At 50.2% G+C, this 26,618-nt stretch overlaps 1 protein-coding gene and 1 long non-coding RNA gene across 7 annotated transcripts in view; one reads left to right on the top strand and one right to left on the bottom strand.

Moving 5' to 3' along the window:
• The window catches only part of Stra6 (signaling receptor and transporter of retinol STRA6), a 31,929-nt gene extending 27,880 nt beyond the window's left edge, over window positions 1–4,049 (bottom strand). For 4 of the 6 annotated variants that reach the window (XM_078049303.1, XM_078049301.1, XM_078049302.1 and 1 more), the window contains exon 1: window positions 3,910–4,048. The gene's annotated coding sequence lies outside the window, so the exon portion shown is untranslated. Of the gene's footprint in view, window positions 1–3,909 lie in introns of all 6 variants that reach the window. The other 2 variants (XM_078049304.1, XM_078049309.1) reach the window with 1 other exon arrangement.
• LOC144377697 (uncharacterized) lies at window positions 3,997–5,617 on the top strand. Its single transcript, XR_013438703.1, has 2 exons — window positions 3,997–4,135; window positions 4,444–5,617. It is a non-coding gene; the product is annotated as an uncharacterized LOC144377697 (long non-coding RNA).
• The last annotated feature ends 21,001 nt before the right edge of the window (window positions 5,618–26,618 follow it).

Here is a 26,618-nt window from a genome sequence, read left to right as displayed (position 1 = left end):
GAAGGCAGCCCCCTCCTTCCCAACACTGGCCCTGCCCCTCCTCCTGCCCCCCAGACCTCCAGCCTGCCATTCCAGGATCACAGAAGCCCACCCCACCCCCTTCTCTGGCTGCGAAGGGGCCCCACACAGCACACAGGGCAGCTTGTCTCCAGCAGTGGAGCCTCTCCGCCCCTCAAACCATTTGCCCGAAACTTGATCTCTTTGGCCCTCAGAATCACCTCAGTGGAGAAGCCTGCACAGAGCTTTGAAGGCTGAGTTTCCCCAGCTGTGGTGGATGGGCTCAGGAACCCCCTGCCTCCCCTCATTTGTCACCATCCATCACTCCCAGGGGGCCATCACCTGATGAATTGCACTGAGCCCAGCCACCAACTCAGCTTTTAATAACCGATCAGCATCCTGCTGCTCCCCAGCTGGGCCAAGGGCCCTGACCAGAGTTGGGAGGGGGACTGGGGGTGGTGGCATCACACTTTTAGGTGGCTTGGGGTTGGAATTCAGGTCTAATTCATCTCAGGGGGAAGCCCAAAAGGCTCCTCAGAGAGTTCTCTCTTCCAATCCTCATAGAGAGGCTCCAGCTATGGGGTCCTGCTCATCATCCCCAACACATTTCTGCAAACTCCAAAGTTGCAGGGACAGCCAAGCCTGACCCCTCAGCACATGAGCAGGATTCACAATGCTCCTCCCTCTTCCTCCTAGAGGGGGCGCCCTGCAGGGATGGCAAACAAGACTGGAAAAGGAAAACAGGAGCTCAAAGGGTATCAAAACCTGTGCTGTGGCAGGCAGGAGAGGAGGGATGGATAAAGGCCAGGACAAGAAGGGGGTTCTAAATTCTCAAGAGAAGGGAACTGGGGAGGGGGGTCTCTTCCTCTTTGAGGATAAAGGCAATGCAGTCAATAAAAGTGTTGGGCAGTCCAGAGGCTCAGGCCTTGGGATGTGGGCCTGGCTTCCATTGCCGGTGAAGACCCAGGATGTGAGGGCACAGGGGCAAGAATGGTGCCAGGATGGGCAGCTGGCAGCAGGAGAGAGAGGCAGGGATGAAAAGCACCCTCCCTGCAGCCCAAGCTAAGTTAGAGAAGTGGTGAGCCAGCTCTGGCCTGCCCTCCATCTTCCTCATGCTGAATTGCCATAGGAAGAAAGGAAAACACCCACGCAGAGAGCCAGGCATGATAGCCCACACTTGTAATTCCAGCAGCCCTTGGAGGCTGAAGCAGAAGGATCTCAAGTTTGAAGCCAGCCTCAGCAACTTAGCGAGACCCTGTCTCAAAATTTAAATTTTTTTAAAAAGGACTGGAGATGTATGTAGCTCAGTGGTAAAGCACTCCTGGATTTCATGCCTAGTAACACCCCTCTCCCCCAAAAAATAAAGAACTGAAGAAGAAAGAAACAAAAGACCCACACAAAGAGAGAAGTAACCTCTGGCTCACTTTTAGGAATCCATTCCCAAGAACAGCTTACATAGATAGGCAGTCAAGATGCCCAAGGCTAAATGTAATAGGAAAAAAAAAATTGACAATAAACCCATATTATTAATCAATAAAGCTTTTAAAGTTTTTTGTTGTCGTTGTTTTGTTTTGTTTGTTTGGTGTTTGAGCATGCTAGGCAAGCACACATGCTCCCAGGCCCCATCCATCAGCTTAGATAAAGCTATATAGTGAAGAACTATTTCTTTGGGTTTTTGTTGTTGTTTGTTTATTGGTACCAGGGATTGATGCAGGGGTGCTTAACCATTGAGCAACAATCCCAGCTCTTTCTTTCTTTCCTTCTTTTTAATATTTTTTTAGTTGTTAATGTGGACCTTTATTTTAATCATTTATTTATATGCAGTGCTGAGAATCAAACCCTGTGCCTCACACATGCAAGGGAAGCGCTCTACCACTGAGCCACAACCCTAGCCCCCCAACCCCACTCTTTTTTAAATTTTGAGACAGTCTTGCTAAGTTGCTTAAGTTGTTGGTTGTTTTTGTTTTAGTACCAGTGATTAAACCCAGGGGCACTTAACCACTGAGCCACATCCTCAGTCCTTTTTTTTTTTTTTTTTTTTTTAAATTTTGAGACAGAGTCTCGATAGATTTCTTGGAATCTCACTAAATTGCTGAGGCTGGCTTTGAACCTATGATCCTCCTATCTCAGCTTCCTGAGTCGCTGGGATTACAGGCATGAGCCACTGTGCCCAGTGTAAGGCTGGTTTTGAACTTTTGATCCTTTTGCTTTGGCCTTCTAAACTGCTAAGATTACAGGTCTACACCACCAGCCAGCATGGAGTACTATTTCACTATTTAAAAAGAACAAGGTATTTCCTGATGGTGGAACTTCCAAGATATACTGCCAAGTAACAGTAACACAGTAACCAAGAAAGCTAGTTGTTGAACAATACATGAGTCGCAATCCCATTTTATGCTTCCACTGGGTAGACATTTGTGTGTGCCTGTGTGTGAGAGAGTGTGTGTGTCTATGTGTAGATATAAAAAGTGAATCTGGCAGACATGCAGCAAACTGTTGGCAGTGGTCACACTTGAGGGAGGGGTGAGTTTGACAGAGAGAAGGGGAGTTTCACTTGTTTGGAATGTGTATTTTAGAACATGCATTGCATATGTAATTTTTTTTTAAATAAGTAAAAGGAAACTGTAAGTCTCTGTTGAAGGTTAATGTGAGGACAAATCTGCGAAAGCATCACTGAGCTGTGTAAATGAATTCCATCCCTAGCCTCCCTCAAAATTAGATTCTACCCTAAGATACAGACTAAGCACTGCCCAATGGGATGGGAAAAGAAGTTTTAACCAGGCATGGTGTCATGCCTGTAATCCTAGCAGCTTGGGAGGCTGAGGCAGGAAGATCGTAGGTTCAAAGCTAGCCTCAGCAATTTAGTGAGACTCTAAGCAACCTAGTGAGACCCTGTCTCAAAATTAAGAAAAAAAAAAAAAAAAAAAACTGAGGTTGTGGCTCAGTGGTTAAATGCCCCTGGGTTTAATCCCTGGTATCAAAAAAAAAAAAAAAAAAAAAAGAAAGAAAAAAAAAAGAAAAGAAAGAAAGAAAGTTAGTTTTGAGCTTAATTCTTAGGATGTGTTCTTTAAAAGAGAGGTGTTTTCTTTACCCCTTCCTCCTTCAGGCTGGCTGAAATGCTGTTGCAATGGCTAGATCTCGAGAAGCCATATTGGACTATGATGCAAAGGTCCTAAGTTCAGTAGGATGGACAGTAAGTTAGCTGCAAAGACAGAGCCTGAGCTAAGGTCACATCATAAGGCCGCAGGAGACCTCAGAGTCTCCTACTGCACACAATATTCCATCACAGCCAAAGGAAACTTAAGCCCAGAGAGATCACATGATGTGCCAGGTCAGCGACTGAGCTAGAAGTTTTTCCAGAGATTATTACCCCTACACCACCCCCACCCCACTCCCCTCACCCCTCACTACTCTTTCCCCAGAAACCTTGCTTCCTAGTACTTGGACTATGTTCTGCTCTCTGGAAGCCCCCTGCCTCAGTTGGTTAATCTAAATGCAAGGCCTGGTGCACCTGTCAGCAGAACCTCACCCAGGGCACTCACTGTGGGTCTATATGTCTATCTTTCCTATTTGGCTTCTTTTTGTCTCATTGTCCTTCTGTCTGCCTATCTGTCCCTGTCCATCAATCTCTCTTTACATCCCTATTATTGTCACTCTGTCTCACCCTCTCTAACTCAGTCTGTCTCCCATCTTTCTGTCTCTCCTTCTCTCTCTGCCTCATTCTTTCCTAACTATGTCTCTCTCTCCCTAGCCCCCCACCCCCATCCCCACCCCTGTGGCTATAAAGTTTGTCTCTTTCCTCTAAAAGGTTTCAGGCAGTGCCTTTTCTAAGCCAGCTTCCGCCCTGCCTAAGTCTGAGCTTTTGCCTGACCAGGGCTGACCCTGCTGAGTCCTGCTCTATCTACCTCTTACCTGCTTTGTCTGTCCTGGGCACTACTGGTGATCACGAGGGAGGACTGGTGTCTGTCTCCAGCCCCCAGAGTCTGCAGGACTCAAGCCAGTGGAACACCACCGTCCGGGGGTGAGTCCTGGGAGCCTGCTGTAGGAGGCGGACAGCTGGGCAAGCAGAGGCAAAGGCCAGTCCTGCTGGAGCTGCCAATGAGGCCACCCCCACCTCCTGCCACCCCTGGAACTTCAGGTGCTCTGAGGCAAGGCTGGCCAAGGGTGGGAGGTGTCGGGGCAAGCCCAGGGGTCACCCAGGGGGCCCTAGCTCCCCTCCTCCAGTTTCTGCTCAGCTAAAGCCAGGACAGAGGGCTTTGGGGAGGCCTGGGCTGCTCCACAGAGCCTGGCGTAGAACACCAGGAGGGAGGGCAGGGTGTGCAGCCTGAGTGGGCCTGAGGCATAGGGACAGGACCACAAATGCTATTTATGGGGGACAGTTTATAGGCCCTCTGTGGAGAGAGGAGACAAGGCTTCTAATTTTGTCTTTACCATTTACAATCTAAGCAACAACCACAGTCATTCCCTGCTCTGGATCTCAGTTTCCCCATCTGTGCAGTGGAGAGAGAAGGCTGCCATGCTCCCCCACTATGCCAGCCTGAGTCTGTGATTCTGTCACCCCCACAAGCCTGGGTGCTTGGATCTGAAGGGAGTGGGACAGGACCTGCAAGGTAGGGGAGCTGCAGGAGCAGCCCAGGGGCTGCAGGCCCGAGTTCCACTGTGTGGAGCAGCAGTGACCGCCTCAGCCCATGGGCCTGGAGACCTGAGTCCACCCGTCACCACCCACCTGTTCTCTCAAGACTCTGTCTTCTTCTGTGGCAGGAGATGATGGTCGCAGCCCCAGGTCCTGGTAGGATCCAGAGGACTCACAGATGGCCCTGCTTTACTGGGAAGACTCAGCTCTGAGCAGAGGCAGGGTGGGTGGGCAGGGAGGGAGCTGGAGGTGGATGCTTGAGGATGGGTGTCCAAGAGCCCTAAGGACCCTGGGGAGTGTTGGGGGAGGGGTGGGCTGAAAGGAGCCATTGTGGGAAACAGGATGAGGGACTCTGGGGTGGGCTAATTACAGGCCCAGGCTCTTCTAGACAAAGCCAGCGGCTTCTAAGTGGCCATTCTTTAGGGGAAAAAAGAAGAGTCCAAGGCCCCATTAAATCACTCATGCTGGGGCTGCAGAAGGTGGCTTGGAAGTCAGCCTTCCACGGCTGCTCCCCCACCCACCCCACTCCCTCCCAACTCTTTGGGGTCGGGGGCAGCCAGGCCCTGCCACCCAGAGCAGCCTTGTCTGGAGTTTAAACCTTTGGAAAACTGCCAGAGGCAAAACCAAGGAGATATCTAGGAGTAGTAAGAATTCTGGGGTTAGGGACTAGGACTAGGAACGGGCTCTGCGCTCTGCGCTGCTAGGCTCAGTTTCTTCAGCTGTAAAATGGGAGAGTCATCCAGCCCTGCCATGCTAAATTTCACTGAGCTTTCCAGACTTTCTCTGCAGAACTAAGGCCAGGTCTAGAGAAGCCTTAGCACCAGAATCCCCGGCCTCCTCTGTTTACCCCCCTCTCTGCTTCCCTCCTTTCTGGGTACCAGCTTGCCTACGGAGGCCTCAAGATGCCTCTATCTGAAGCCAAGTTTGACTCAAAAGCCCAAATGGTTTTTGCTTCTCATGAATAAAATCCAAATGAAACAACCAAAACCAGAAGCTGAGTTGGGTGTTTTTATTCATTCATTCATTCATTCATTCATTCATTCCATAATGCTTTAACCATTCCCAGCCACCCATCTGTTGCCCAGACCTGTCCTGGGCACATGTGTGTGATTCCTGAAGAAATGTTCAGTTGAGGGTGAACAGGTCAACGTGCAAGACAGGAAAGGAAGAGGGCCAAATTGCTCACCCGGGTGGTAGGTAGAAGTTTCACCAGTCTGCAAGGAGGAGGAAGTTGCTCCAAATAGAGCTGACAGTTTGGGCAGGGGAAACCACAGCAGCAAGGGAAGGAGGTGAGCAAGAGCAAAAGTCACTTCTCCAGGGCAAGAAATAAGCCAGTCACAAAAGGACACATACCATATGGTTCCACCTATATAAGTACCTGGAGCAGTTATTCATAGCACAGAAAGTGGAAGGATGGTGGCCAGGGGCTAGGGAATGAGGAGGGGCATAGAGTTTCTGTTTTACAAGATGAAAAGAGTTCTGGAGGTGCTTGGCACAACAAGGCAAAATGTACTTAGCACTCTGAATATTTAAAAATGGTAAGATGATAATTTTTTTTTTTTGTACCAGAGATTGAACCCAAGGACACTTAAGCACTGAGCCACATCTCCAGCCCTTTTTGTATTTTATTTAGAGACAGGGTCTTGTTAAGATGCTGAGGCTAATTTTGAACTTGCCTCTACCTCCCAAGGTGCTGAGATTACAGGTGTATACCACCGTGCTGGCCAAGATGGTTAATTTTATGGTCTGTTATTTCACCATTTTTTCTTTAAAGGTAACCACACACACACACACACACACACACACAAGTGAGCCTTGCCTGGAGACATAGTGCAGGAGAGGAGGCCAGAAATGAGATAGGGGTAAGGAAGTCAGATGGCAGAGGGCCTTAAGATCTTGAGAAGGCCAATGTAGCCATCTCAGTGGCTTTTTAGAAAGTTGGAGAGAGAAAGGAAGGGGAAGGGGGAAAGGGGCATGTTGAAGGGATAAGAAACAGACTGGGGAAGACATGGCTCTGTGCATCAGATTTGGTCCAGGGCACAGGGCTGGGGTGCAGTGCACAGAGGTTGGCCCTCAAGCCAAAGGTACTGATGTCCATCTTGTAACATCTCTGGGGGGCACTTCAAACATGCAAGGGAAGAGAGCTGCTTTTACTGAGTCACAAAGCTCTAGGACCATGGCTGCCCATGCATAACTACTGGGACAAAGGCTTCTAAGTAGCCTCTGCCACTCACCTTCTCCACCAAATGGCCATGTTGTGGCCCTTCCCCATTTGACTTACAGAGTTTCAGACCACCAGAGCAGAGGGATGACTTATCCACCCACTCCCACCCATATTGCAGAAGAGGGCACTCACACCCAGACGAAGAGATTTACTGAAATTCACCTTCAGGGTAGGTCACTAGAATTCTTTGCCTCAGTTTCTCCTGGAATCTGAAGAAGTTTAATCATTATGAAGGAAGCCTGCTACGTATACTGGGATCCTTAGATGGGCTGGCTAATACATCTTTAGATTGGCATCCTTTGCTCTATGAAATGATGCATGCCAGTCAACATAATTCAATCCAAATAAACTTTTAAGAGTGCAATCCAAGCTGATCATAAATGTTCTCTTCAGACTCAGAACTGTTCTTTTGCAGTTTTAGAATTCAAAATTTCTTAATAGAATTCGTTTGAATTTTTGAGCCAGTCCCAGGACATGTTCAGTAGGAAAGAGTATATATAGAGAGGCTTAGGTTCAGTTCTCTACTCTTGCTTATCGACCACATGATCTGAGATGAATTTCTTTTTTAAAAAAATAACTATTTGGCCAGGGTTGTAACTCAGTGGTAGAGTGTTCACCTCGCATGTATGAGGCCCTAGGTTCGATCCTCAGCACCACATAAAAATAAATAAATAAAAATAAAGATATTTGGCTACGGAGATGATAGCTCAGGTGGCAGAGTACGCTTGCACAAGGCCCTGGGTTCAATCCCCAGTACCACAAAAGTAAACAAACAAACAAATATATTGTGTCTATCTACAACTAAGAAATTTTTTAAAATCCTTTTTATTTTAATGTGGTGCTGAGAATTGAACCTAGTGCCTCACACATGCTAGGCGAGCACTCTCCACTGAGCCACAATCCCAGCCCTGAGATGAATTTCTTAACGTTGTCTCAGCCTCAAATTCTTCATCTGTAAAACAGGAAATAGGATCTGGGGTTGAGGTGGTGGAATGCTTGCCTAACATGTGTGAGGCTCTGGGTTTGATCCTTAGCACCGTATAAATATAAATAAATAAATTAAATAAAGGAATTGTGTCCAGCTACAATTGAAAAAAAATGTAGAACAAAACAACAAATAATTGTATCTATCTCAGAGAGCTATGCAGAGTGCCTGATATCTAGCAGCTGCTCAATGAAAAACATCATTAATGATAATGATATTGACGGTGGTGATGGTGGTGATAGTGGTGGTGGTAGTGGTGGTGGTGGTACTGATGGTGGTGGTGGTAGTGATGGAGATAGTGGTGGTGTTCATGATATGGTTGGTGGAGGTGGTGATGATGGTGGTGGTAATGGTAATGGATGTGGTTCTTACTGAGAGGTCTCCAGAATCTTCTCACTTCCATTGGGTATTAGCAAGACCCAGGATCAGGAACGATGGATTTCAGCTTGACTACTCTTCAGTGTGAGAGGCTCAGAGCTCTTTGTAAAGTGAAACTGTGCCCCATATTGTGTGTTTTGATTAAGTGGGTGAACTGATTTCAGAATCAGGTGCTAAGGGCGTACTCACAGGGAACAGACAGCATCTCCCTTCCCTTATCGCACTGTTCACAACTGAGTTAAGAATCTTTGGGGGTGAACAGACAGGCTCTCCCAGAAATGGAAAATTCTGAATACCATATATCCATGTACCTCTCAACTCTGGCCCTGCTCTATTTTTTTTCCTCATAGAACTTATTGTCTTCTAGCTTACATTATAATTTACTTATTTTCTATATATCATATTCATTTTTGTCTTCTTCCCTTTCCTGTTTCACTAGAAGACAAGCTTCAGGAGGGCAGGAATGTTTGGTTCACTGCTATATTCCAAATGCTTAAAATAGGGCCTCACACAGAGTATATGCTCAATAAATATTTGTCGAAGGAACAAATGCTAAAAGAGATTAATGGCTGCCTTGGTTCCCCAGGTCAGGCCCCATCTTCCTGGCTTGTTACCTGGTTTCTCAAACAAACGGAGAGAAGTGGGTGTGTCCCTGAACACCCAGCCTGTAGGCGTTCAGACTGGACACAGGCTGGGACTATGGGCAGGAGTGCAGTGCTTAGCCTGGGGTCAGGCCCTGAACATGACCATGGCTTTTAGTGGGCCTGAACCCTGGCTCCCTGCATCCTTGATAAGCCAGAGGCTGAAGGCTGAAGAAAAGACACTGGACCTGGAGTTTGAGATCTTGAGTGTTGGATTTAACGAGAAAGGCAGATATGCCCTGCGGCTATCAGCTGAGAACCCACTGCTGGCAGGCTCTGGAGATGGGGTACAGTTGCAGGTGAATGATGGGGACCCCCTCCAAGCCTGCTGTGCTGTCACTGATGTCATTGAGCAGCAGGATCCTGGCCAAAGCCTCATTCTCCCCAGGAACAAATTTATCTTTACTTTGCCCAAAGGTACAATGTGGGAGTGGGAGGGGGAGTGGGAGGCAGAGGAGGTCCCTGGGCTTCTCCCCCAGTCCCTTCCAGAGACTCTAGGAAAGCTCAGGAGTGCTGGGAGGGGTGTGCAGATCCCCAGACTAAACTACAAAGCTTGGCCCATGTGACCTTGGGGATACTGGCCCTCTGTGAGGCCCTGTCTCCTTCAGTGTGACTCAGGATGCTGGTATTATTCTTATAGGGTAAGGTGAGGAGGGAAAGGAGGGGCAGGTGTGAATTTAAAAGCACTAGCCCAAGGTAGGTTTGAATCCGGTCCTGGGTAGTGAACATTACAGCGAGTAACCCTAGAACCAGACACTGAGCATCACTTAACTGTGGGTATGGGGGATGAACAGAGATAAGGAGACCCAGATCTTGCCTTCTAGAAGTTTCCAGACCAGGTAAAGAGAGGCAGGAATCTTAGAGAATGACTAAAAGAGAGAAAGGGAGAAAAAGATCCATGCCTAGGTTGTGAGGCCACCCAGGACAGCTTCTCAGTAGAAGAGAGACATGAGGGAAGGAGAAAACCAAGTCCCAGACTTTAGGTGACCAGAACTGGGGACAGATTGAACTCTTCCTTGGGGCAAGGTGGTTTCAGGGCCCATGATGGCCCCATAGGCTAAGAGCCCTCCCTCCCTCCCTCTAGGGCCCAGGTACCCAGCATGGGTAAAAGGAGGAGCTACAGGTAGGGACCTGAGAGGGGGCTCACCCCCCAGGGAAAACTTCACCAAGCCTGATGGGCTTGACTCAACAGCTAGCCAGCCCAGGCTGTCCCGGGTCCCTGCTTGTCCTCCTCACCTGCTGTAGAGACCTAGAGACCACAGTCAAATCCCATATTTCCCACCCAGGGTTCTGCAAGAATGATGGGCACCATGATGCGCGGCTGCGTGTGGAGGCGCTGCGGCTGGAGGGGGCCTCAGGACAGGCAGTCCAGCGGGTGGGCCAGGCCATCTTCCCCATCTACCCACGTCCAGACCAACCCCGCATGAACCTGGAGGCGAGGGAGCACGAGGACCTGTACCGCTACTGTGGCAACCTGCCTCTGCTCCGGGCCAGTGAGGACCCCACTGTCCGCCACTGTGGGGGACTGGCCTACAGCGTGGCCTTCCATGTGCACCGGGCCCCTCAGCCTCCTGCTTCCAACTGTCCTCCGGCACACAGACAACCAGAACCGATGGCACCAAATCCAGAGCCCGGACTTCCCAGGCTGCAGGTGGGTGCTTTCTGGGTCCCAGGTCATTGGGCAGAGCAGCAAAGCCTCCCAAGGCTGCCTCCTTCAATTCTGGTGATCAGCAGTCTGAGGATGGACCCAGGAGTCTCAGCTTAAAGGGACAGACCAAAAAAATAAAAAATATATGGAACCAAGGCCACACAAAGCAGGGACTCAGCAGAGTGGGAATTCCTTTGCCACTCTTATTGTTCCCTGAGACCTCGCGGGGGAACACTCACTTTAATCTCCTCTGGGTGCCCACCTTCAAGTTCCTCCAGCTCCCACTGTGACCAGGAGAGGCTCAGCCCTGAACCAGGACCCTGGCAGCCTCAGGCCCAGGTGAGGGTATCTAGTCCTTAACAGAAGGGTTTCCCACTTCCACAGACAGGCAGCATGTCTGGAAGGCCTAACAGCCAGCACTGAGAAACCAGTAGAGTAAATGGTAGCCCATTTCACAGGGCGAGGTACCAAGGCTCAAGGTTACTTGATTCCATTTAATGCCAACAACATTCCTGAGACCTTAGGACACAGTGATATATTGAACCCAAAGCTAGGTGGGTCCTTAAAGTGTGGGGGCTCTCCTGCAGCACCTCTCCCCCACTGCCCTGGTGTGGTGCTGAGCAGAGCCTGGGTAATGGACCAAGTCTGGCTGGAAGAGGGCTGGTGGATGGGATAAACTGGAGCAAATGGAGGGTAGTGGCAGAAGAGCAGAGGTGGAATTTGTCAATTTGGAAGGCAATGGGAAGCCACTGGAGGGTATGTATAGAAAGACAGGAGGGGACTGTGGCTTTGGCAGAGTGAGCAGGAAATGCAAACCAGGGACCCAGGGACCAACCTCTCTTGTCCAGGGCTCCAGGCTGTTAACACAGCACACTCTAGCCTTCCTGCTTGAGGCCTCTCCTCCTGTTGTCCCTGCCCTCCCAATTCCGGCTCCATTTCTCTTCAACTGAGAACCAAAGAGAGCCGAGCGAAATCTTCCCCTCTTGGGCTTCCTTGTCCTTATCCACAAATTGGGGAATGCAGGGAAGAGTGTGTGGTTTTGTGGGCCCCTGTGGTTCCAGGTCACATCCACTTCCCTAGGGAGGTGGCACAGGTCCAAAGGACAACATGGGTCCCACTGAGCCTGGTCTTGATGCTGCCTTTCCAACTGTGTCTGAGCCTTCAAGAGGCAACGCCAGAAAGATGCCTGTCTTCCTCCCTCTCAACGGCTGGGCTGGACCGAGTTCGCCTGACTAAAAGCACAGCCCTCTATTCTCAAAGGACCCTCCATTGTCTGTTCCCGTGGGCTTCTGTGCTGTTGTTAGGCCTGTGATTGCTGACCCCCTGGAGGGGGCGATTTCCCTCTCCCTGGAAAACCATTTTCTTGTCTTGGTAGAAGCAGACATCTGACACTTTAAGAGGGAGTGTGGCGCAGAGATGATGGCTTTAAATAACAGAAATTAGAGCTGCTGAGTCTGTCACAGCCATCGGACCAGCCCCTTCCCCCAGCAGCCCCACCCTCCCTCACCGCGCATTTCAAACTGCAGCCTGGCCTGTGGCTCAGGGCTGGGTGTGACCAAGCCATGCTGGGACCTGGTGAGCAGCCTGTCCCAGAGATCAGAGTCTCCTAAAAGCTAGTCCTGTGATAGACCATAGGACCAAAGGGCCAGGGCCCAGGCTGTGAAGTCAGGGAGTTTACAATCTGAGGGAACAGAATCCAGGTGACACCCATCTCATTTTACAAGCTCAGCACACAGCACAGAGCTGGGGGTACAGAGAGGAGTCAAAAGCGTGACTGAAGGGACAGGCAGTGGAGTGGGGGGTAGAGGGAGGCATGAAGCGCAGGCAATTGGGAAAGCCATGATTAGGATGCTTAAGGATAAGTAGGGAACAGAGGCAGGATTCAGTGGGTGACCAGGGCCTACTTCAAGGACTGACTGAAGCAGAATCACTTTGTTTTTCAGCCCCACAGGTTACTGGGCCCTAAATAACCACAGGAATGTAGGGCTAAGAAGGACTATCCCCTTAAATATTTTCAGTGTGAAACAATCATAGGCCAGGATGAAGATCACTCCTAGGATCCCTGACCCACCAGAGGGTACTGGGTGTTGGCTAGCAGGGGCTACCAAGGGTTCTCAGCATGGAAGGGCAACCACTCCAGGTTCCCTGCCAGCCATAGGCATATGGTACTTCCTGAGTGGGTAGAGCTTCCGCCCCAACCCTCCACACAGCCCACTCCCTGATACTGCCCGCTGTCATCTCTTGGCAGCTTTGAGACTATCTGGCCACCCCAGTACCCTGCCCCTCCTTGTCCAATGGTAAGGGGGAGCTATCAGACCACAAGGAGGTAGCCTGCACTGGGCAGAGTGGGTGCTTAAGCCTCAGGAAGCAGCAGGAAGATGCAGGGGAGGCTTGATCAAGGGGCCATCAGAGGTGACTCTGCTGAACTCCTGGGAGGGCAAATGACCTCTGTGGGAGGACCTGGGGAGGCCACAGCAGCTTTGAGCTTGGAACCATTGGGCTGACCCTTCAGAAACCTCACTCCCCTCTCCTAAGAGATCTCTGAAGGTTCAAGGACTACTTCCCTGGGGCAGAGCTGTTTAAGAGGGAAACTTTGGACTGGAAATTCCCAGGGATAAAATATCTGAAAACATGAATTTAAAAATTCCCTGCTCTTAGCTCTGGGAGCCTTCCTAGCGGCTCAATCAGTGTTGAACCTTGGAGGCCCCAAGCTTCCTCCCACATGGCTGGGAGCTCTAGATTCCAGGCTCAGAGGGAGGAGGAGGGCGAGGGCGTGGTGGGCTCCCTCCCCCAGCAGTTACCTCTTTCAAACAATTGCAGTTTTGTTTCATGGAAGCAATTGGGTTTTCCAAGAGCCTTTTAAATGGCACTTTCAAGGGTTTTTTTTCTTTCTTTCTTTTTACTCTTTCCATTTAAAACACCTTTCCCCCGCCCCCGGAGGGGAAAAATGAAAGAAGAAAAAGCTAATAAAGCAATCACCAAATGCCAAGCACCTGGCTCTAAGCCTGTGAATTCTGATTGTGGATTTGGCGTCCACAGGCTGGGGCGCTTTCATTAAGGAGAAATGGAGGGGAACGGAGAACAGCCACGGAGCTGTTAGTGGCTTGCCTAGAGTCCCCTCTGCCCTCGGTCCCTACACCTCGGTGTCGGATGTCCTCCCTTTGTTCCTCCCTGTCCCCATCCCCCATCCTGCCTGTCGGTCCCTGTCCGGATTCTGGCGGGAGCTCCAGGCCAGCACTTTCCCCACCCCAGGCACCCTCCCGCCTCGCCTCCCGGCCAGAGCACTGCAGAGTCCTCACTCTCCAGTCTCTGCTCTCTGCTCTGCTTTTAAATTCATTATGTCTTTTATTGCTCGCTATTGCCTACGCTATTTCTATTGCCCTGGAGACTAAAATGGTTCAAGCCGGGAGGGGTGCACAATGCGGATTTCATTAACTTTACTCTTTACTGCCCGTTGAATCCCAGGGGACTGGCTTGGCTTGGGGAGATGGGCACCTCTTTGTTCGTGCCCCTTCACCCCGGTGCCAGCCCTTTTGTGGGCTGGCTTCCCGGGTCTTGAGCAGCCTCCCTTCAGCTGCTAGAGACCCATTTCACAGGTCGGGAAACAGGCTCCCCAAACACTCCTTGGGCAGCTAACCAACAAAGTGGCAGGAACTGAAGAAGGTGAAAGCCGATCGGACCAGGACTGCCAGTCCCCTCTCGGGCTGATGCCCACCCCCCCAGTCCCTCATGCTGGGATCCCAAAGCCGCCCCTCCTCTGCTCTTCCTGCCTCCATTAAATATGAGGACCTGCAGCCCAGCGGCCCCTCCTTGCAAATGAGGCAGTTTTATAGGCTTTAGAAAAACACTCCAATTGTTCCCTCAATTACCCTGGAGCAGATTGAATATATTAATCTCTCTCTTAACTCGAGTTAGAGACTCGGCTGCCGCCCCTCCCCCCAGCCACCAGGACCCCTCCACTGGCATGTGCCAGGAATCAACTCCCAGCCCCCACCTTCCTTGGTCTTGAGCCCTAAGCAGGTCAGCATTCATCCAGGGTCCAGGGTGCATGTTTCTGCTCAGGCTGTGCCCTCACAAGCAGGCATATGCGTGTACACGCGCATGTTGCACTCGCACATGTGCACACACACACACACACATACACACACATACACACAGCAGACAGCTGCTTTACATTTCTCTATCAATTTTCATTGATTTTCTCCTTTGCCACTCTTTGAAAGAGCCTTTTCCTTGAGTGAACGTGATTGTGGGGGCTCCCCCCTGAGAAGGGGGCGGCTGGGGGCTGCAGGCGGCTCTCCCTTCTGCTCCTGTGACAACCGCCTCCAGCTTGAACACACTCTGCCCCAGGCAGCTGAGCCCGTTAAAAGCTACCTGAGGTTTCTCTTTGTAGCTCGATTTTCTTTTATTTCACAGGAACAAAGACACTGTCAAGGCGTTCTCAGAGAGCACTGTCACCCATGCAGGGAGGGGTGCAGACCTGTCACTGTGGTGGAAGGTTGACCGAGGCTGGCAGAAGGAGCAGAGCAGGCCAATACTAGCCCTGGGGAGCGTGGGCACTTCCAGTCACCCCAACCTCAGGAGGAGAGGCCAGGGGCCAAATGCTCCACACTACCCTGCTGGCCTCCTGCTGGCTCCTCTTCCTCCTCTGGGTGCAGTAAACACTTTTCTGCCAAGGGGGTCCTCCAAAGACCCCAAGAGTCCTGGGTGTGTATCCTAGATGGGACTTAAAGAAGTCTCTTATTTATACCATTGCTCAAGCCAGTTTATTTAGTAGGTGTTTTACCATATGCAAGTAGCAACTCCCTCACATCCACATCTGTACAATGGGTGACAGCAATTCCTATTGTCCTCTATGACTGGGAAGATTTAATGAGTTAGAGTTAGCCCTGCCTTGCAGGAAGTACTTAATGAATATTTGCCTTTGCCACTCTAGTAATGATCAAGTTGGGAGGTGTGTTAGGCAAGGCAGATGGGTTTGGGCCTCCTCAGTTTCTGCATCTAGAAAATAGGTTTGCTCCTTCTTGCCCAGACGGGGAAGGGCATCACAAATTTGTGAGATGCGCTGTCTTTAGGCCAGACACCAGGCCAGCCTGGGTGCTAGTCTGGGAAGTGGTTCCTTTAGCAGATTGTGGTAAGGAACACACCAGATGGCTCTGCTCCCCCTCCCCCAGCTTTCCTTCCCTCTTCCCCCACGGGGGGGGGGGGGGGGGGGGGGGGGCTGACACTGGCTCCACCTGGAGGACTGTTTGTGTGTGTGTGTGAGAGAGAGAGAAAGTGAGAGAGACAGAGACAGAGACAGAGAGACAGAGATGGAGAGAGATGTGTGCTTGGTGTGGTGGTGTGGGGAGAGACACAGAGGAAGTGACTCTATCCTCTATCCTCCCAGTGAGCCCAACCCCAGAGAGCGAGTTCCAGGGGACGGAAATGTAGGGGGGGGCATCTTATCTCCAGAAGTCACCTTCACAGTGAAGGAAGAGGAATGAAGTGCAGGAGGACCCAGTTATGATGACCTTTTCTGGTTCTTACATCCCTAGAAGATGGATATATCTCTAACCCTGGAACACAGCCACCCTCACAGGTGCTTACACATGCAACACATGTATGTGAGCACACACAGACCCGCCACATCCTAGACATGCAGAGACCCTCCTCTTCACAAAGATAGGTTCCCAACAACACACTGAAGAACACACATGGGCAGTACATATCCTCCCCCGCCCAGACCCGCACATCCTGGAGACCCTCCTGGCTTCATCTCTACACAACCTCCCCCCCCCCAACCACAGTCCTCCAAATGAGTAAGAGGTGTCAGGGACATGGCATTTGTGATGTATGAGGTGAGATTAAAACTCCATGAGAAACCCATCTTTAATACAACTCTGACACCAGATGGGGAGGGCAGCAGGGAAGGAAAACTGACAGCCCTGCTGAGGTTGGCCTGTTAGAGATCAGCCCAGCAGACCAAGCTGGTTCTGCAGAGTCCCAGAGTCAGGAGCAGCTGAGGCCAGCAGGGAGCAGCCCCCTCCTGGGATAGAGGAGGATACCTGTGGGATACCCTTTCCCATCTGGATCTGACAGCCCGCCCTGGGCCCCCATGGTTCATCCTCCCCTGGCAGAAGGGGACCTCCCTGCCTTCCTGCCTCTTTCCTTTCTTCATTCATTCACCTATTCACTCTCCCAAGTGGTAGATTAGGTTGCTGTATGCCCTGCCCTTGGGGAGCTGCCAGGCTGGACAGGGGAGGAAAGGGAGGAGGTGGAGAACAATGACTTTCAAGCCCACTGGGACAAGGTGGGTCGTCATCAAGGATACAGTCTGCTATAGGGAACCAGTCCTGCCTGGGAATCAGGAGGCTTTGGCTTAGAACCTCATTTCCCAGTTGCATCTGAGCACTGAGACTCAGCAAGTCACCCACCTCCCAGGGTCGAAAATTCCTCATTTTTACAATGAATGAGCCAAGTTGTACCTCCTGAGAAGGAGGCAGTGAGGCTCAGGTGAGGAAGTGGGTGGGAAGTGACATGGTACATTAAAGCCCACCCCACACAAGTCAGGGTGACCATTGAGCCCTGCCCTCAGGATAGTGGGATTCCAGTAGGATGGAGGGTTTCTAGTGCTGAGGACAATGTGGGCAAGTGGGTAGAGGCAGGAATACGGAGGGGTGCAGGGGACAAACAAGTAGGGGGAAAGCAGGAAGTAGACCGTATTTTCATGGGATGGGGGAAGTTAGTAGGGACGCCAAGGAAATGGACAGTAAGTGCCTCTCTGAGGGCTCTGTGTTCTCTGTTATTGCCTTGATTGGGGAGGTTTCTCTGAGCCAGGGTGGCAAAGGCAGAACTCACTGAATGCCCACAAAGCCCACCTCGGTCTGGGAGGTGGACAGGGAAGCTGTTTGCTGGAACAGGAACTGAGCCACTAGAGGAGGTAAAAGACTTGCCCAAAGCGTCTTCTTGATTCCAGCAGGAAGGCCGGGCTGGAAACCAGGTCTCCGCCCGTGTTTTGGTCTTTTTGATCTTGTAACCAGCACACAGGAGGGAATGACTTGCTGCATCCCTCCCCAGGGAAACTCACGCCTCACAAGCAGTTCCTTAAGCCATTGGAATAAGTCACTGAACACTTTCTGGACTCTTTCTGGACAGGAGCATGAGGAAGCAGTTCACGGGAGCAGGTTTCTTCTTGGCCCCCAAATCACACTAAGACCAGCCGAAATAGGTTACTCCATGTCCACTGACCCCCACAATGAGTTCTCATTGCACTGGATGGTCTGGGAGCAAGGCTGGGGTAGAGACATACTTTGGGTGGCTCAGGGTCCAGAGCACCCACCCACTATAGCTGGCACCTAGAAGATTTCTATAAATGCCTCCCAGAAACAAACTCTTAGCCCCTACTGGAGGCATGACAGTGAGTCACAGCCACAAAGATACAGTGGCCAAACTTTAGACCAGCTTGAATTGAGGCTCCTGCTCTGACTTGAACTAGGCTTTTCTGCACTTGTCATTTTACTTCTCTGACCCTCTATTTTCTCATCTGTAGAAAGTGGGTAATGGGGTGTGCTTTGAGACATGGTTGTGAGACTTGGATAATGTACTAGTCTCACTGCAGTCCAGGAGGGCTTCTTGGAGGAGAGGGACAACTTCCTAACAACTTCCAGAATACAGACAGCCTCAAAAGCACCCTGGGCTTGGCCTTGGAGACAGAAATGGCCACATATTCCTACCCCACTACAGGGAGCTATTATGGATTCTTCCAGGAGTATGTTTGTTGGGCACTGATTCTGTGCCAGACCTGGCCTCTCAGAGCTCCCAAGAAGACAAGAGCATCACAGTGAGACCATGTAGTTGCTTGGATATAGAAGGGACCCAGCTGGACTCACCCTGTGGAGGCTAAAATCACAGATGAGGGGGTGGCTAGTACAGTTGCCCCTTGGACCCTGGGGGATTGGTTCCAGGACCCCCTCAGATACCAAAGTCAGTGGGTGCTCAAGTCCCTTATGTAAAATGGTGCAGTATTTGCATATAGTCTACACAATCCTCCCATACACTTTATTTATTTATTTACTTATTTAGAGACAGGGTCTCATGAAGTGACTGAAGCTGACTTTGGAATTGTGATCCCCTTGCCTCAGCTTCCCCTGTCTGGGATTACAGGTGTACACCACTAAGCTCAACTCTCCTGTATACTTTAAATCATCTCTAGGTTATTTATAATGCCTGGAACAATGTAAATGTTATGTAAATAGTTGTTGTACTGTATTCTTTAGGGAATAATGACAAGAAAAAAATGTCTATAAAAATGTTCAGTACAAGCATGACTTTTTTTCTTTATTTTTTTTGCAATACTGGGAATCAGACCCAGTGCCTCCTCATGCATGCTAAGCATGTGCTGTACCAATGAGCTATACGCCCAGCTTCAGACAGAAATTTTTCCCCAAGTACATATATACATGTTCATATACATACATATACATATATATGCATATACATATATATATATACACATATATATGTATATATATATATTGGTACTAGGAATTGAGCCCAGGGGCACTTTGCTACTGAGCCACATTTCCAGCCCTCCAGCCTTGCCCTTTTTAAAATTTTGAGATAGGATCTCACTAAGTTGCTGGGGGTCTTGTTAAATTGCTAAAACTGGCCTCAAATTTGCAATCCTGTTGCCTCAGGCTCCTGAGTCACTAGGATTACAAGCACAGGCTGCCTTACTTGGCTTCCAAATATGTTTGATCTAGGGTTCCTTAAATCAGCAGATTTGGAACTCACAGATTTGGAGGGCCAGCTATGTTTGAGTCAGGACAGGAAGGCAGGGAAGAGAGCAGTGTAAAATTCTAGTTTCTCTGTTTTGTCACCTTCTAGCTCTGGAACTTACCTCTCTGCACCTTCTTTTCTCATCTCTAAAGTGGGAGTAATAACAGCCCTCCCCTGATAAGAGTGTTGAGTTGTATTTAAATAATAGAGCAAATGCTCAACAAAGGGGCTGGGCAGGTAAACAGCAGCTTGTCAAAGTCACAGGATTGAGGCTGCTCTAGGGAGGTGGACAGCCAGGCCAGGACTCAGGCTTGAGAAAACATGGCTTCTTTGGGGGGAACTTGAAGGAGGTGGTTTGCTGGGGCAGATGAAGGCCGAGTCACGGGGAGCCCCATCCCTCACCCCAGCAGGAAGCTAGCCCTGAACCATCACTGGACCAAATGAAGCTGAGGCCCTCGGGTGGGCACGTGTGTGGGAGGGGGTAGACATTATTTTAATCCTCCTTTTAAAGCATAATTGCTTTTTGTCTGCGGGTGTTCCTGGAGATGCCTCCCTGTGAGATTGCTTTCCAGGCTCCTCTCTCTTCCAGGAGACAGGCAGGGCCAGGCCAGCTCCACGCTGCATTAATACGCTGCAAATGCGATTTCATGGCCTCAAATGAGATTAGGGCCAGAGGCTCTGCTCTATGGTAGAGTCGGCGGTTCAGGCTAGGGTGGCCAAACTGAGCAGAGAATCTGAGAGAGAGGGATCCCAGGCCGAGTTGGCCTGAATAAGAAGTTTCCTGTAATTGGAGCCCTCCAGACCTACTGGTTCTCCTGGCTGCAGAGCCAACCCTGGGGCCCCTTCCCAAGAGTGGGGTGCTAGGGCTGTCCGCCATTCAACCCCAGGCTCCCCACAAGCACTTCATTATGGAACAGCACTGTGATAAGGCACAAGCCTGGTTCTAAAGCTGATCTCTTTTCCTCCTGGTTCTCAGTTTTCTTGTCTTTAAAGTGGGAACTATAGTAGTAACTATCTTGGGTTGTGGTTTCAAGGGCTTACATGAGTAGCATCTGCACCGTCTAAGGGCTCACTAATTGTTAAATTGTTAGCTGCTATCACGAGGTTCACATACACCAACTATTCACACCCTTGTAGGGGGAGAGGCACTGAAGGCTTGCACTCTAGAGAAGGGAAGGTATGGGGGTGCAGGCATCACTGTCCCTGGCTAGAGTAGCAGAGAGGAGAAATGCCAATTTGATGTTCCCATTCATTCAACAAGTACCCCCTTGGTACCAGCCCTGTGCCAAGCCACAAACTGAGTCCTAGAGACACAGCAACTCCCAGGTACAGTCTCTGTCCCCTAAGGAAAGAGACCCTGTCTGAGAAGTCCATAGTGGGTCATGATCCAGGGGAGGCCCAGGGATTGTGGATCTGATGTCCTGGGGTGGGGGGTGGGGGTGGAGGCAGTGGGGGAAGGTTTTCTGGAGGTTGTGCTCTTTGTGTCTTGAAGAAGAACCAACAATTATTCAGGCTGGCTGAGGGAGGACAGTGCAGGTACATGAAGGTATCTGAAGTCCCCAAACCTGGAGAGACCACCTTCCTCTTGGGGAGACCACAGGTGTGTCATGGGACTATAGTGTGGGTGTAAGGCAGGGATGGGCAAGCCGACAGAGGTTCCCTGGGAGCAGACCAGAGGCCTGTAGGGGTCTCCCTAGAACTCAGGGCTCTGCTAAACTGTTAGTTGAAGCAGAGGAAAGACTTGAACAGATTGTGGTTTGGCAGAGTCAGGGTGAGGTGACACAGATTTTCTGGAGACTGGTTGAGCCTTGCTGCCCTGAGTGGGCCCCCCAACCTTGGCAGGTCCCACTTCTGCCCCATCCTGATGGTGGGGAGTAGTGGGCAGCTTCATCGCTTACCCCTTTACTCAGCCCCTTGTTAACGAGTTATTGATTTTTTTAAAAGAAAAATGTCCAAAAGTCACGTTGCATCTTCAGCAAAGTGATTTATGAATTGATGGTGGGACCTGGGTGGCCTCAAACAAGAGCTCTGGTTACCAAACACTGAGAGGAATCCTTCAACAGGGCAATCAATAAATGTGCCTGATAAGCAAATGGAAACAGTGCTGACCAACAACGAGAACACTGGGGCCTTTAACATCACCCCCCAAGTCTCCTGTCACCAAAGCTCCCCAGTTGAAGGGGCTCCATGTTGACTCCATCTTGCTGTGAGCGGGAGGGGAAGCTCTGGGGGCTGCCTGCTCTGCACTGGGCTTCCTTCTCTCATCTAGTCCTTGATCCACTCTGCAGATCCACTTGGTAGGTGAGGAACTGGAGGATCCAAAATGTCAAGTGTCAGCTCCCTGCAGTGCAGATTGGGTTCCAAGGTGTCCTGATGTTTTTGATGCCCAGATTTTTCCTGCCCACTTGGTTTTCAGGGGACTGGGACAGGAGTCATAAGACAAGGTCAGGACCACCATAGGGTCTGTGACAAAATGGGGACACACATGGATTTAGCCCAGTAGCAATTTTCTGTACCATAAGGAACTGGGGGAAGGGTGGGAAGCAGCTCCCAGGGCCCCCCCAGGATCCCACCACAGTGCACGCAGTCCACAGGCCCTAAGACAGCAGCCTGCATCCAAGGGCTTGGCTAGAACTGGGATTGAGCTACCATGAGCTCTTCCAGTCACTGCTGGGGTGTCCTGACACACCAGCCCTCAGGATCCAAATGACCATTTGTGAGGGATACCCTGCTTCTGCCCTACTTACAGTGGCCTCCCCAGTTGAGGCTCTAGAACCTGCCTCCATGCTCTTCTCTACAATCAGTATCTGGGCTATATTATTATAGAGCGCTCTGTATGGCTTCATTCAAAAGGACAGGTAAAGCAAGGCACAGTGGCTCGTGCCTATAATCCCAGTGGCACAGAAGACTGAAGCAGGAGGATTGCAAGTTCAAAAGCAGCCCCAGCAACTTAACAAGTCCCTAAGAAACTTGGAGAGACCCTGTCTCAAAATATAAAAAAGGAATGGGAACACAGCCACATTAATGCTTATAGCAGCTCAATTCACAATAGCTAAACTGTAGAAGCAAACTAGATGTTCTCCAATAAATGAATGGATAAAGAAACTGTGGTATATATATATATATATATATATATATATATATATATATATATATATATATATACAATGGAATATTACTCATCATTAAAAGAGAATAAAATTATGGCATTTGCAGGTAAATGGATGGAGTTGGAGAACATCATGCTAAGCGAAGTAAGTCAATCTCAAAAAACCAAAGCCTGATGTTCTCTCTGATAAGTGAATGCTAATTCATAATCGGGGGAAGCATGGGAAAAATGGTGAAACTATGATTGGCAAAGGGGAGGGAGAGAAGGGGAGGGGGTAGGCGGTTAGGAAAGATGGTGGAATGAGATGGATATCATTACCCTAGGTACATGTGTGACTGCACATATGGTGTGACGCTACGTCGTGTCCAATCAGAGAAATAAAAAGTTGTGCTGCAATTGTGTACAATGAATCAAAATGCATTCTGCTGTCATATATACCTAATTAGAATAAATTTTTTTTTAAAAAAGGGCTGGAGATGTGTGTCAGTGGTTAAGTGCTCCTGGGTTTAATTCCTGATACCAAAAGCAAACAAACAAACAGAAACAGGTGGGCTGGGAGCACAGCTCAGGGATGGAGCACCTGGCCACATGTGCAAGGCCCTGGGTTTGATCCCCAGCACCAAAAAGAAAAGGAAGGAGCCAGGGAAGAAGGATAGGTGTTTTTGTCTCTGGACTTGACCTTGCCTGTGTTGCCCCATTGCCCCAGTTTCAGGAGAGAAAGACATGCAACTCCTTTTCCCAGCATGAAAGGAAAAAGTTGCATGGTCTGGTGGCCATGTTCACAGACTTCAGTCAGAAAGCCTGGATTCAATCTCAGACCTGCAGCTTTAAAGCTGGGTGACCCTGGGCAAGTCTCCTTCCTCCCAGCATCTGTATTCTCACTTGTAAAAGGCAGTAACAACGCGATTACTCCTAGAAAGTGTATTAGATTGAGACAGTGTGGGTAGAGCTCTTGGCACAGCGCCTGGCACATAGTAAGTGATCACTAAATGGTGGGGTATGCAAAGGTACCTGTGGTGAGGATGACACTGGCAATACTGGAACATCAGGTGAGAGCTCAGGTCCACAGAAAGGGACTGTACAGTGGCCGCCTCAGTTAGCTTCCTAGCAGGAAAAAGGCAGCACTGGAATCTGGAGATTTGGAGGAGGGTTAATAAGAACTATTTGCAAAGTTGAGGGTGAGGTTTATGTAGAACAAGAGAACCCTTCAGCCTGAAGGGGTAAGAGAAGAAAACATGACTACAGCCCGGAGGAGCAGTTTTCTTGGGAGAGCATCCTGTCAGGCAGGGTGGCCTTTGGCAGAGGGACACTGCCAAGCCACAGATGGGAGGGAGCTTCCGCTGACACCTCCCATAAACCTACCCAACCACAGCCCATTGAGGTACTGGCTCTGGCTCAGCCTGCTGGGGCCCAGAGCAGGGTGGAGGAAAAACAGAAAGGGTATGAATGAGAGGTCCCAGCACTGCAGGTGACAATAGGAAGGGAGACTCAGACTGTGCCAACAACGATCGATGATCACCTGCTCAAAAATCAGAACTCTTGGTAGGGGAAGCAGACTACCCTGTCCTTGCATTCTTTTGGTGTGGGAAGAATAAATGAGCCAAATGCCCATCTTTCAGTTGACCTCGGGAGCCCAGTTGAAGCACAAGGAAAAGCCAGCCCCAAACCTCTCTGCAGAAACTTCTGAGCCTCCATTTCACTGCTGCTGTGAGCAGCCCCTGCAGGTCCTGGCCAGGCAGGCTGTGGACCCACTGCTGAAGTCGTAGGAGGGGACCTTACAGAAGTGCCCATGCTTTAGTTAACAAGTGAGCACCTGTTGTATGTACTGCCAGGGCCTGGGGAAGTAGCTAAGGGGAAGTAGTGGCTGGACATAGAGACCCTCTGAGGGAATTGCCTCGGTTGACAACTGTCAAAACAAAAACTTGCAGAGCTCCCATGCTCCTGCCTTGTGACTATTAAATATCAGGAGTGATATCATGGCACATTAAGGGCTGTCACAAAGCAGCACTGGTGCAGTCAGGGGTTGCTGTGGACAGCGGACTGCATTTGCTCAGAGCAGGAGATGAAGGGGTCAGGGAAGGCTCCTTGGATGAAGAGTCTTGAGGGAGACCCTACAGATAAATTGACTGGGGGAGAAGTTTCTGGTAGGGAGTTGCCTGGAGAAAGATATGGCCGTGGGAATGGCCCAGAAGCCGGGAGCACAGCAGGTTGGGATATCTGTGGTGGGTGTGAAGCCTTAAGCATTGGATAGAGGCACACAGATGTCATCATCCCTGCAGACATTATTCACTCCTCAGGTTCATGTCTTCTGGGAAGAACCAAGTCCCAAGTCTGAACTTGGTTCTCTGAGAAAAGAGCAAGCTGTCTATGGAGTACTTGACTGTCAGAGTCAAGTGCTTTACTGGGAGTCTCACTCGGCCCTTGGCCTCACTGTGTAAGAGAGGGAACTAAAGTCCAGAGAGGTCTAATGTTTTGTCCACAGTCACACCGATATGAAAATCATTTGCTACAAAATCACACTGCCTGTTTCCCACCTCAGACAACTAAGCTGACAGTGAAAGGGGGAAAGAAATGGAGAGTCCTAGGCACGGGGGCAGGACAGGACTGAGGAGAAGGGGAAGGCCAAGCTGGGGGTTCTGGGAGAGAGACATGCTTCACTGGGACTTGCTGCATGAGCAGTTAGGCCCAAAGGGCTGCCTTCTCAGAATCCAGGCCCTGGAACATGGCAAGAGGAGCCACATCTATGACTATAGATCTCACATATCTACCAGACTCCTCTTGCTGCCCAGCAAGCCCAGAGCAAAGCCAGAAGAGGAAGCAAGAGCCCTCCTTCCCTCTAACCAGCCTCAGATTCAACCACAGGGCCTCACTCCTGCCTGAGTGGTGGGCTCCCTAATGGCTGTGTTTAACCCCTGGCCACCTAATGATGCGTGCTCTCTCTTGGGGACCGGGTGGGATGGGGGAGCAGGATTATCCATTAGCTGTAAGATTAATCATTACCTGCTTCATCTCACACTGGAATCACCCTGAGTCATCAAAGCTTGGGCCATGGGCAGTGCAACAGACATTCCTCTGGACACTTGGGGAGCAGGGACATTTCCCTGAGCTAGGGGAGGTGGAGCTCCCCTGACTGGGAAAGGCAAGAGAAAGGCAGGTAGCTGGGGTTCAGGCAGTCCTTAAGGCCTTCTCACTGGCCAGTGGGAGCAGAGCTGAGGAGGTTGGACAGGCACAGCAGCCAGTGTCCCAAGGCTCCTGGGTCCAGGGAGATGGACAATCATTGAAAGACAGTGACAGGGCCCTCCTGCTGGTGGCTGCTGGGTGTGCAGGGCCTACTGGTGCTCTGGAGCGAAAGGCCTAAGTCCAGCACCCACTTGTATTTTGTTCCTCCCAGGCAAGAATAGCACAGGGCTAGGGCTCCAGTGGCAGAAGCTCAGAAGCTAGGTAGGGCAGCTGGGAAAGAGCCCAGAGCTTTGGGTGCTGGAGTGGCGTAGCCACCCCATTCAGGTGAGGGGAGGTCCCCCACCCTTGGTAGCCCGGAGAGGGAGAAAAACTAGGAGTAGGACTCCTGACTTCCATTGCCAACCATCTGGGTGACTTTGGCTGGTCCTTTCTAGTGCTAATCAAAGTCCAGGCCTCAGGTTTTTTGTCTCTACACTGGAGAGAAGCACCTCTTTCCTGCCTCTCTCTCTGGATGGGGGATAGAAGAGGAAGCCCCTGCCTTCTCACTGCCAGGCGGGTCTTGTTCTTGAGCCCCAAACAAAGGAAGATGGGAAGGCCTCCAACATGGAACCCCAAACAGCTGGCAGAACACTAAGGCAGGCCACAGAGGTCTCCCAAACAACTCGAAACCCCACCCAGCACCCCAAATCATCCTTCAAGGCAGAGTTTTCACCTCCCCTCTGCGTGAAGCAGCCTCCCCTCATCTATACTAGTCACTCATTTTTTTTTTTTTAGGTCTGTAGAACAGTAGAATCCATTTTGATATAATTATACAAGGATGGAATATAACTTATTCTAATTAGGACCTCATTCTTGTGGATGTACATGATGATGGGATTCAACTTGTCACTCTTTATTCTGCCATTTTGTCCTTCCAAAAGCATGTGGAAACCAGGTGTGATGGCACATTGCTGTAATCCCAGCAACTTGCAAAACTGAGGCGGGAGGATCATAAGTTCAGGATCAATCTCAGCAACTTGCTGAGACCTTCAGCAATTTAGTAAGAACCTGACTCGGGAAAAAA

This window comes from Ictidomys tridecemlineatus, chromosome 5 (genome assembly GCF_052094955.1).
Source record: "Ictidomys tridecemlineatus isolate mIctTri1 chromosome 5, mIctTri1.hap1, whole genome shotgun sequence".
NCBI classification, from domain to species: domain Eukaryota; kingdom Metazoa; phylum Chordata; class Mammalia; order Rodentia; family Sciuridae; genus Ictidomys; species Ictidomys tridecemlineatus.
This window is presented reverse-complemented; position numbering and strand designations above follow the sequence as displayed.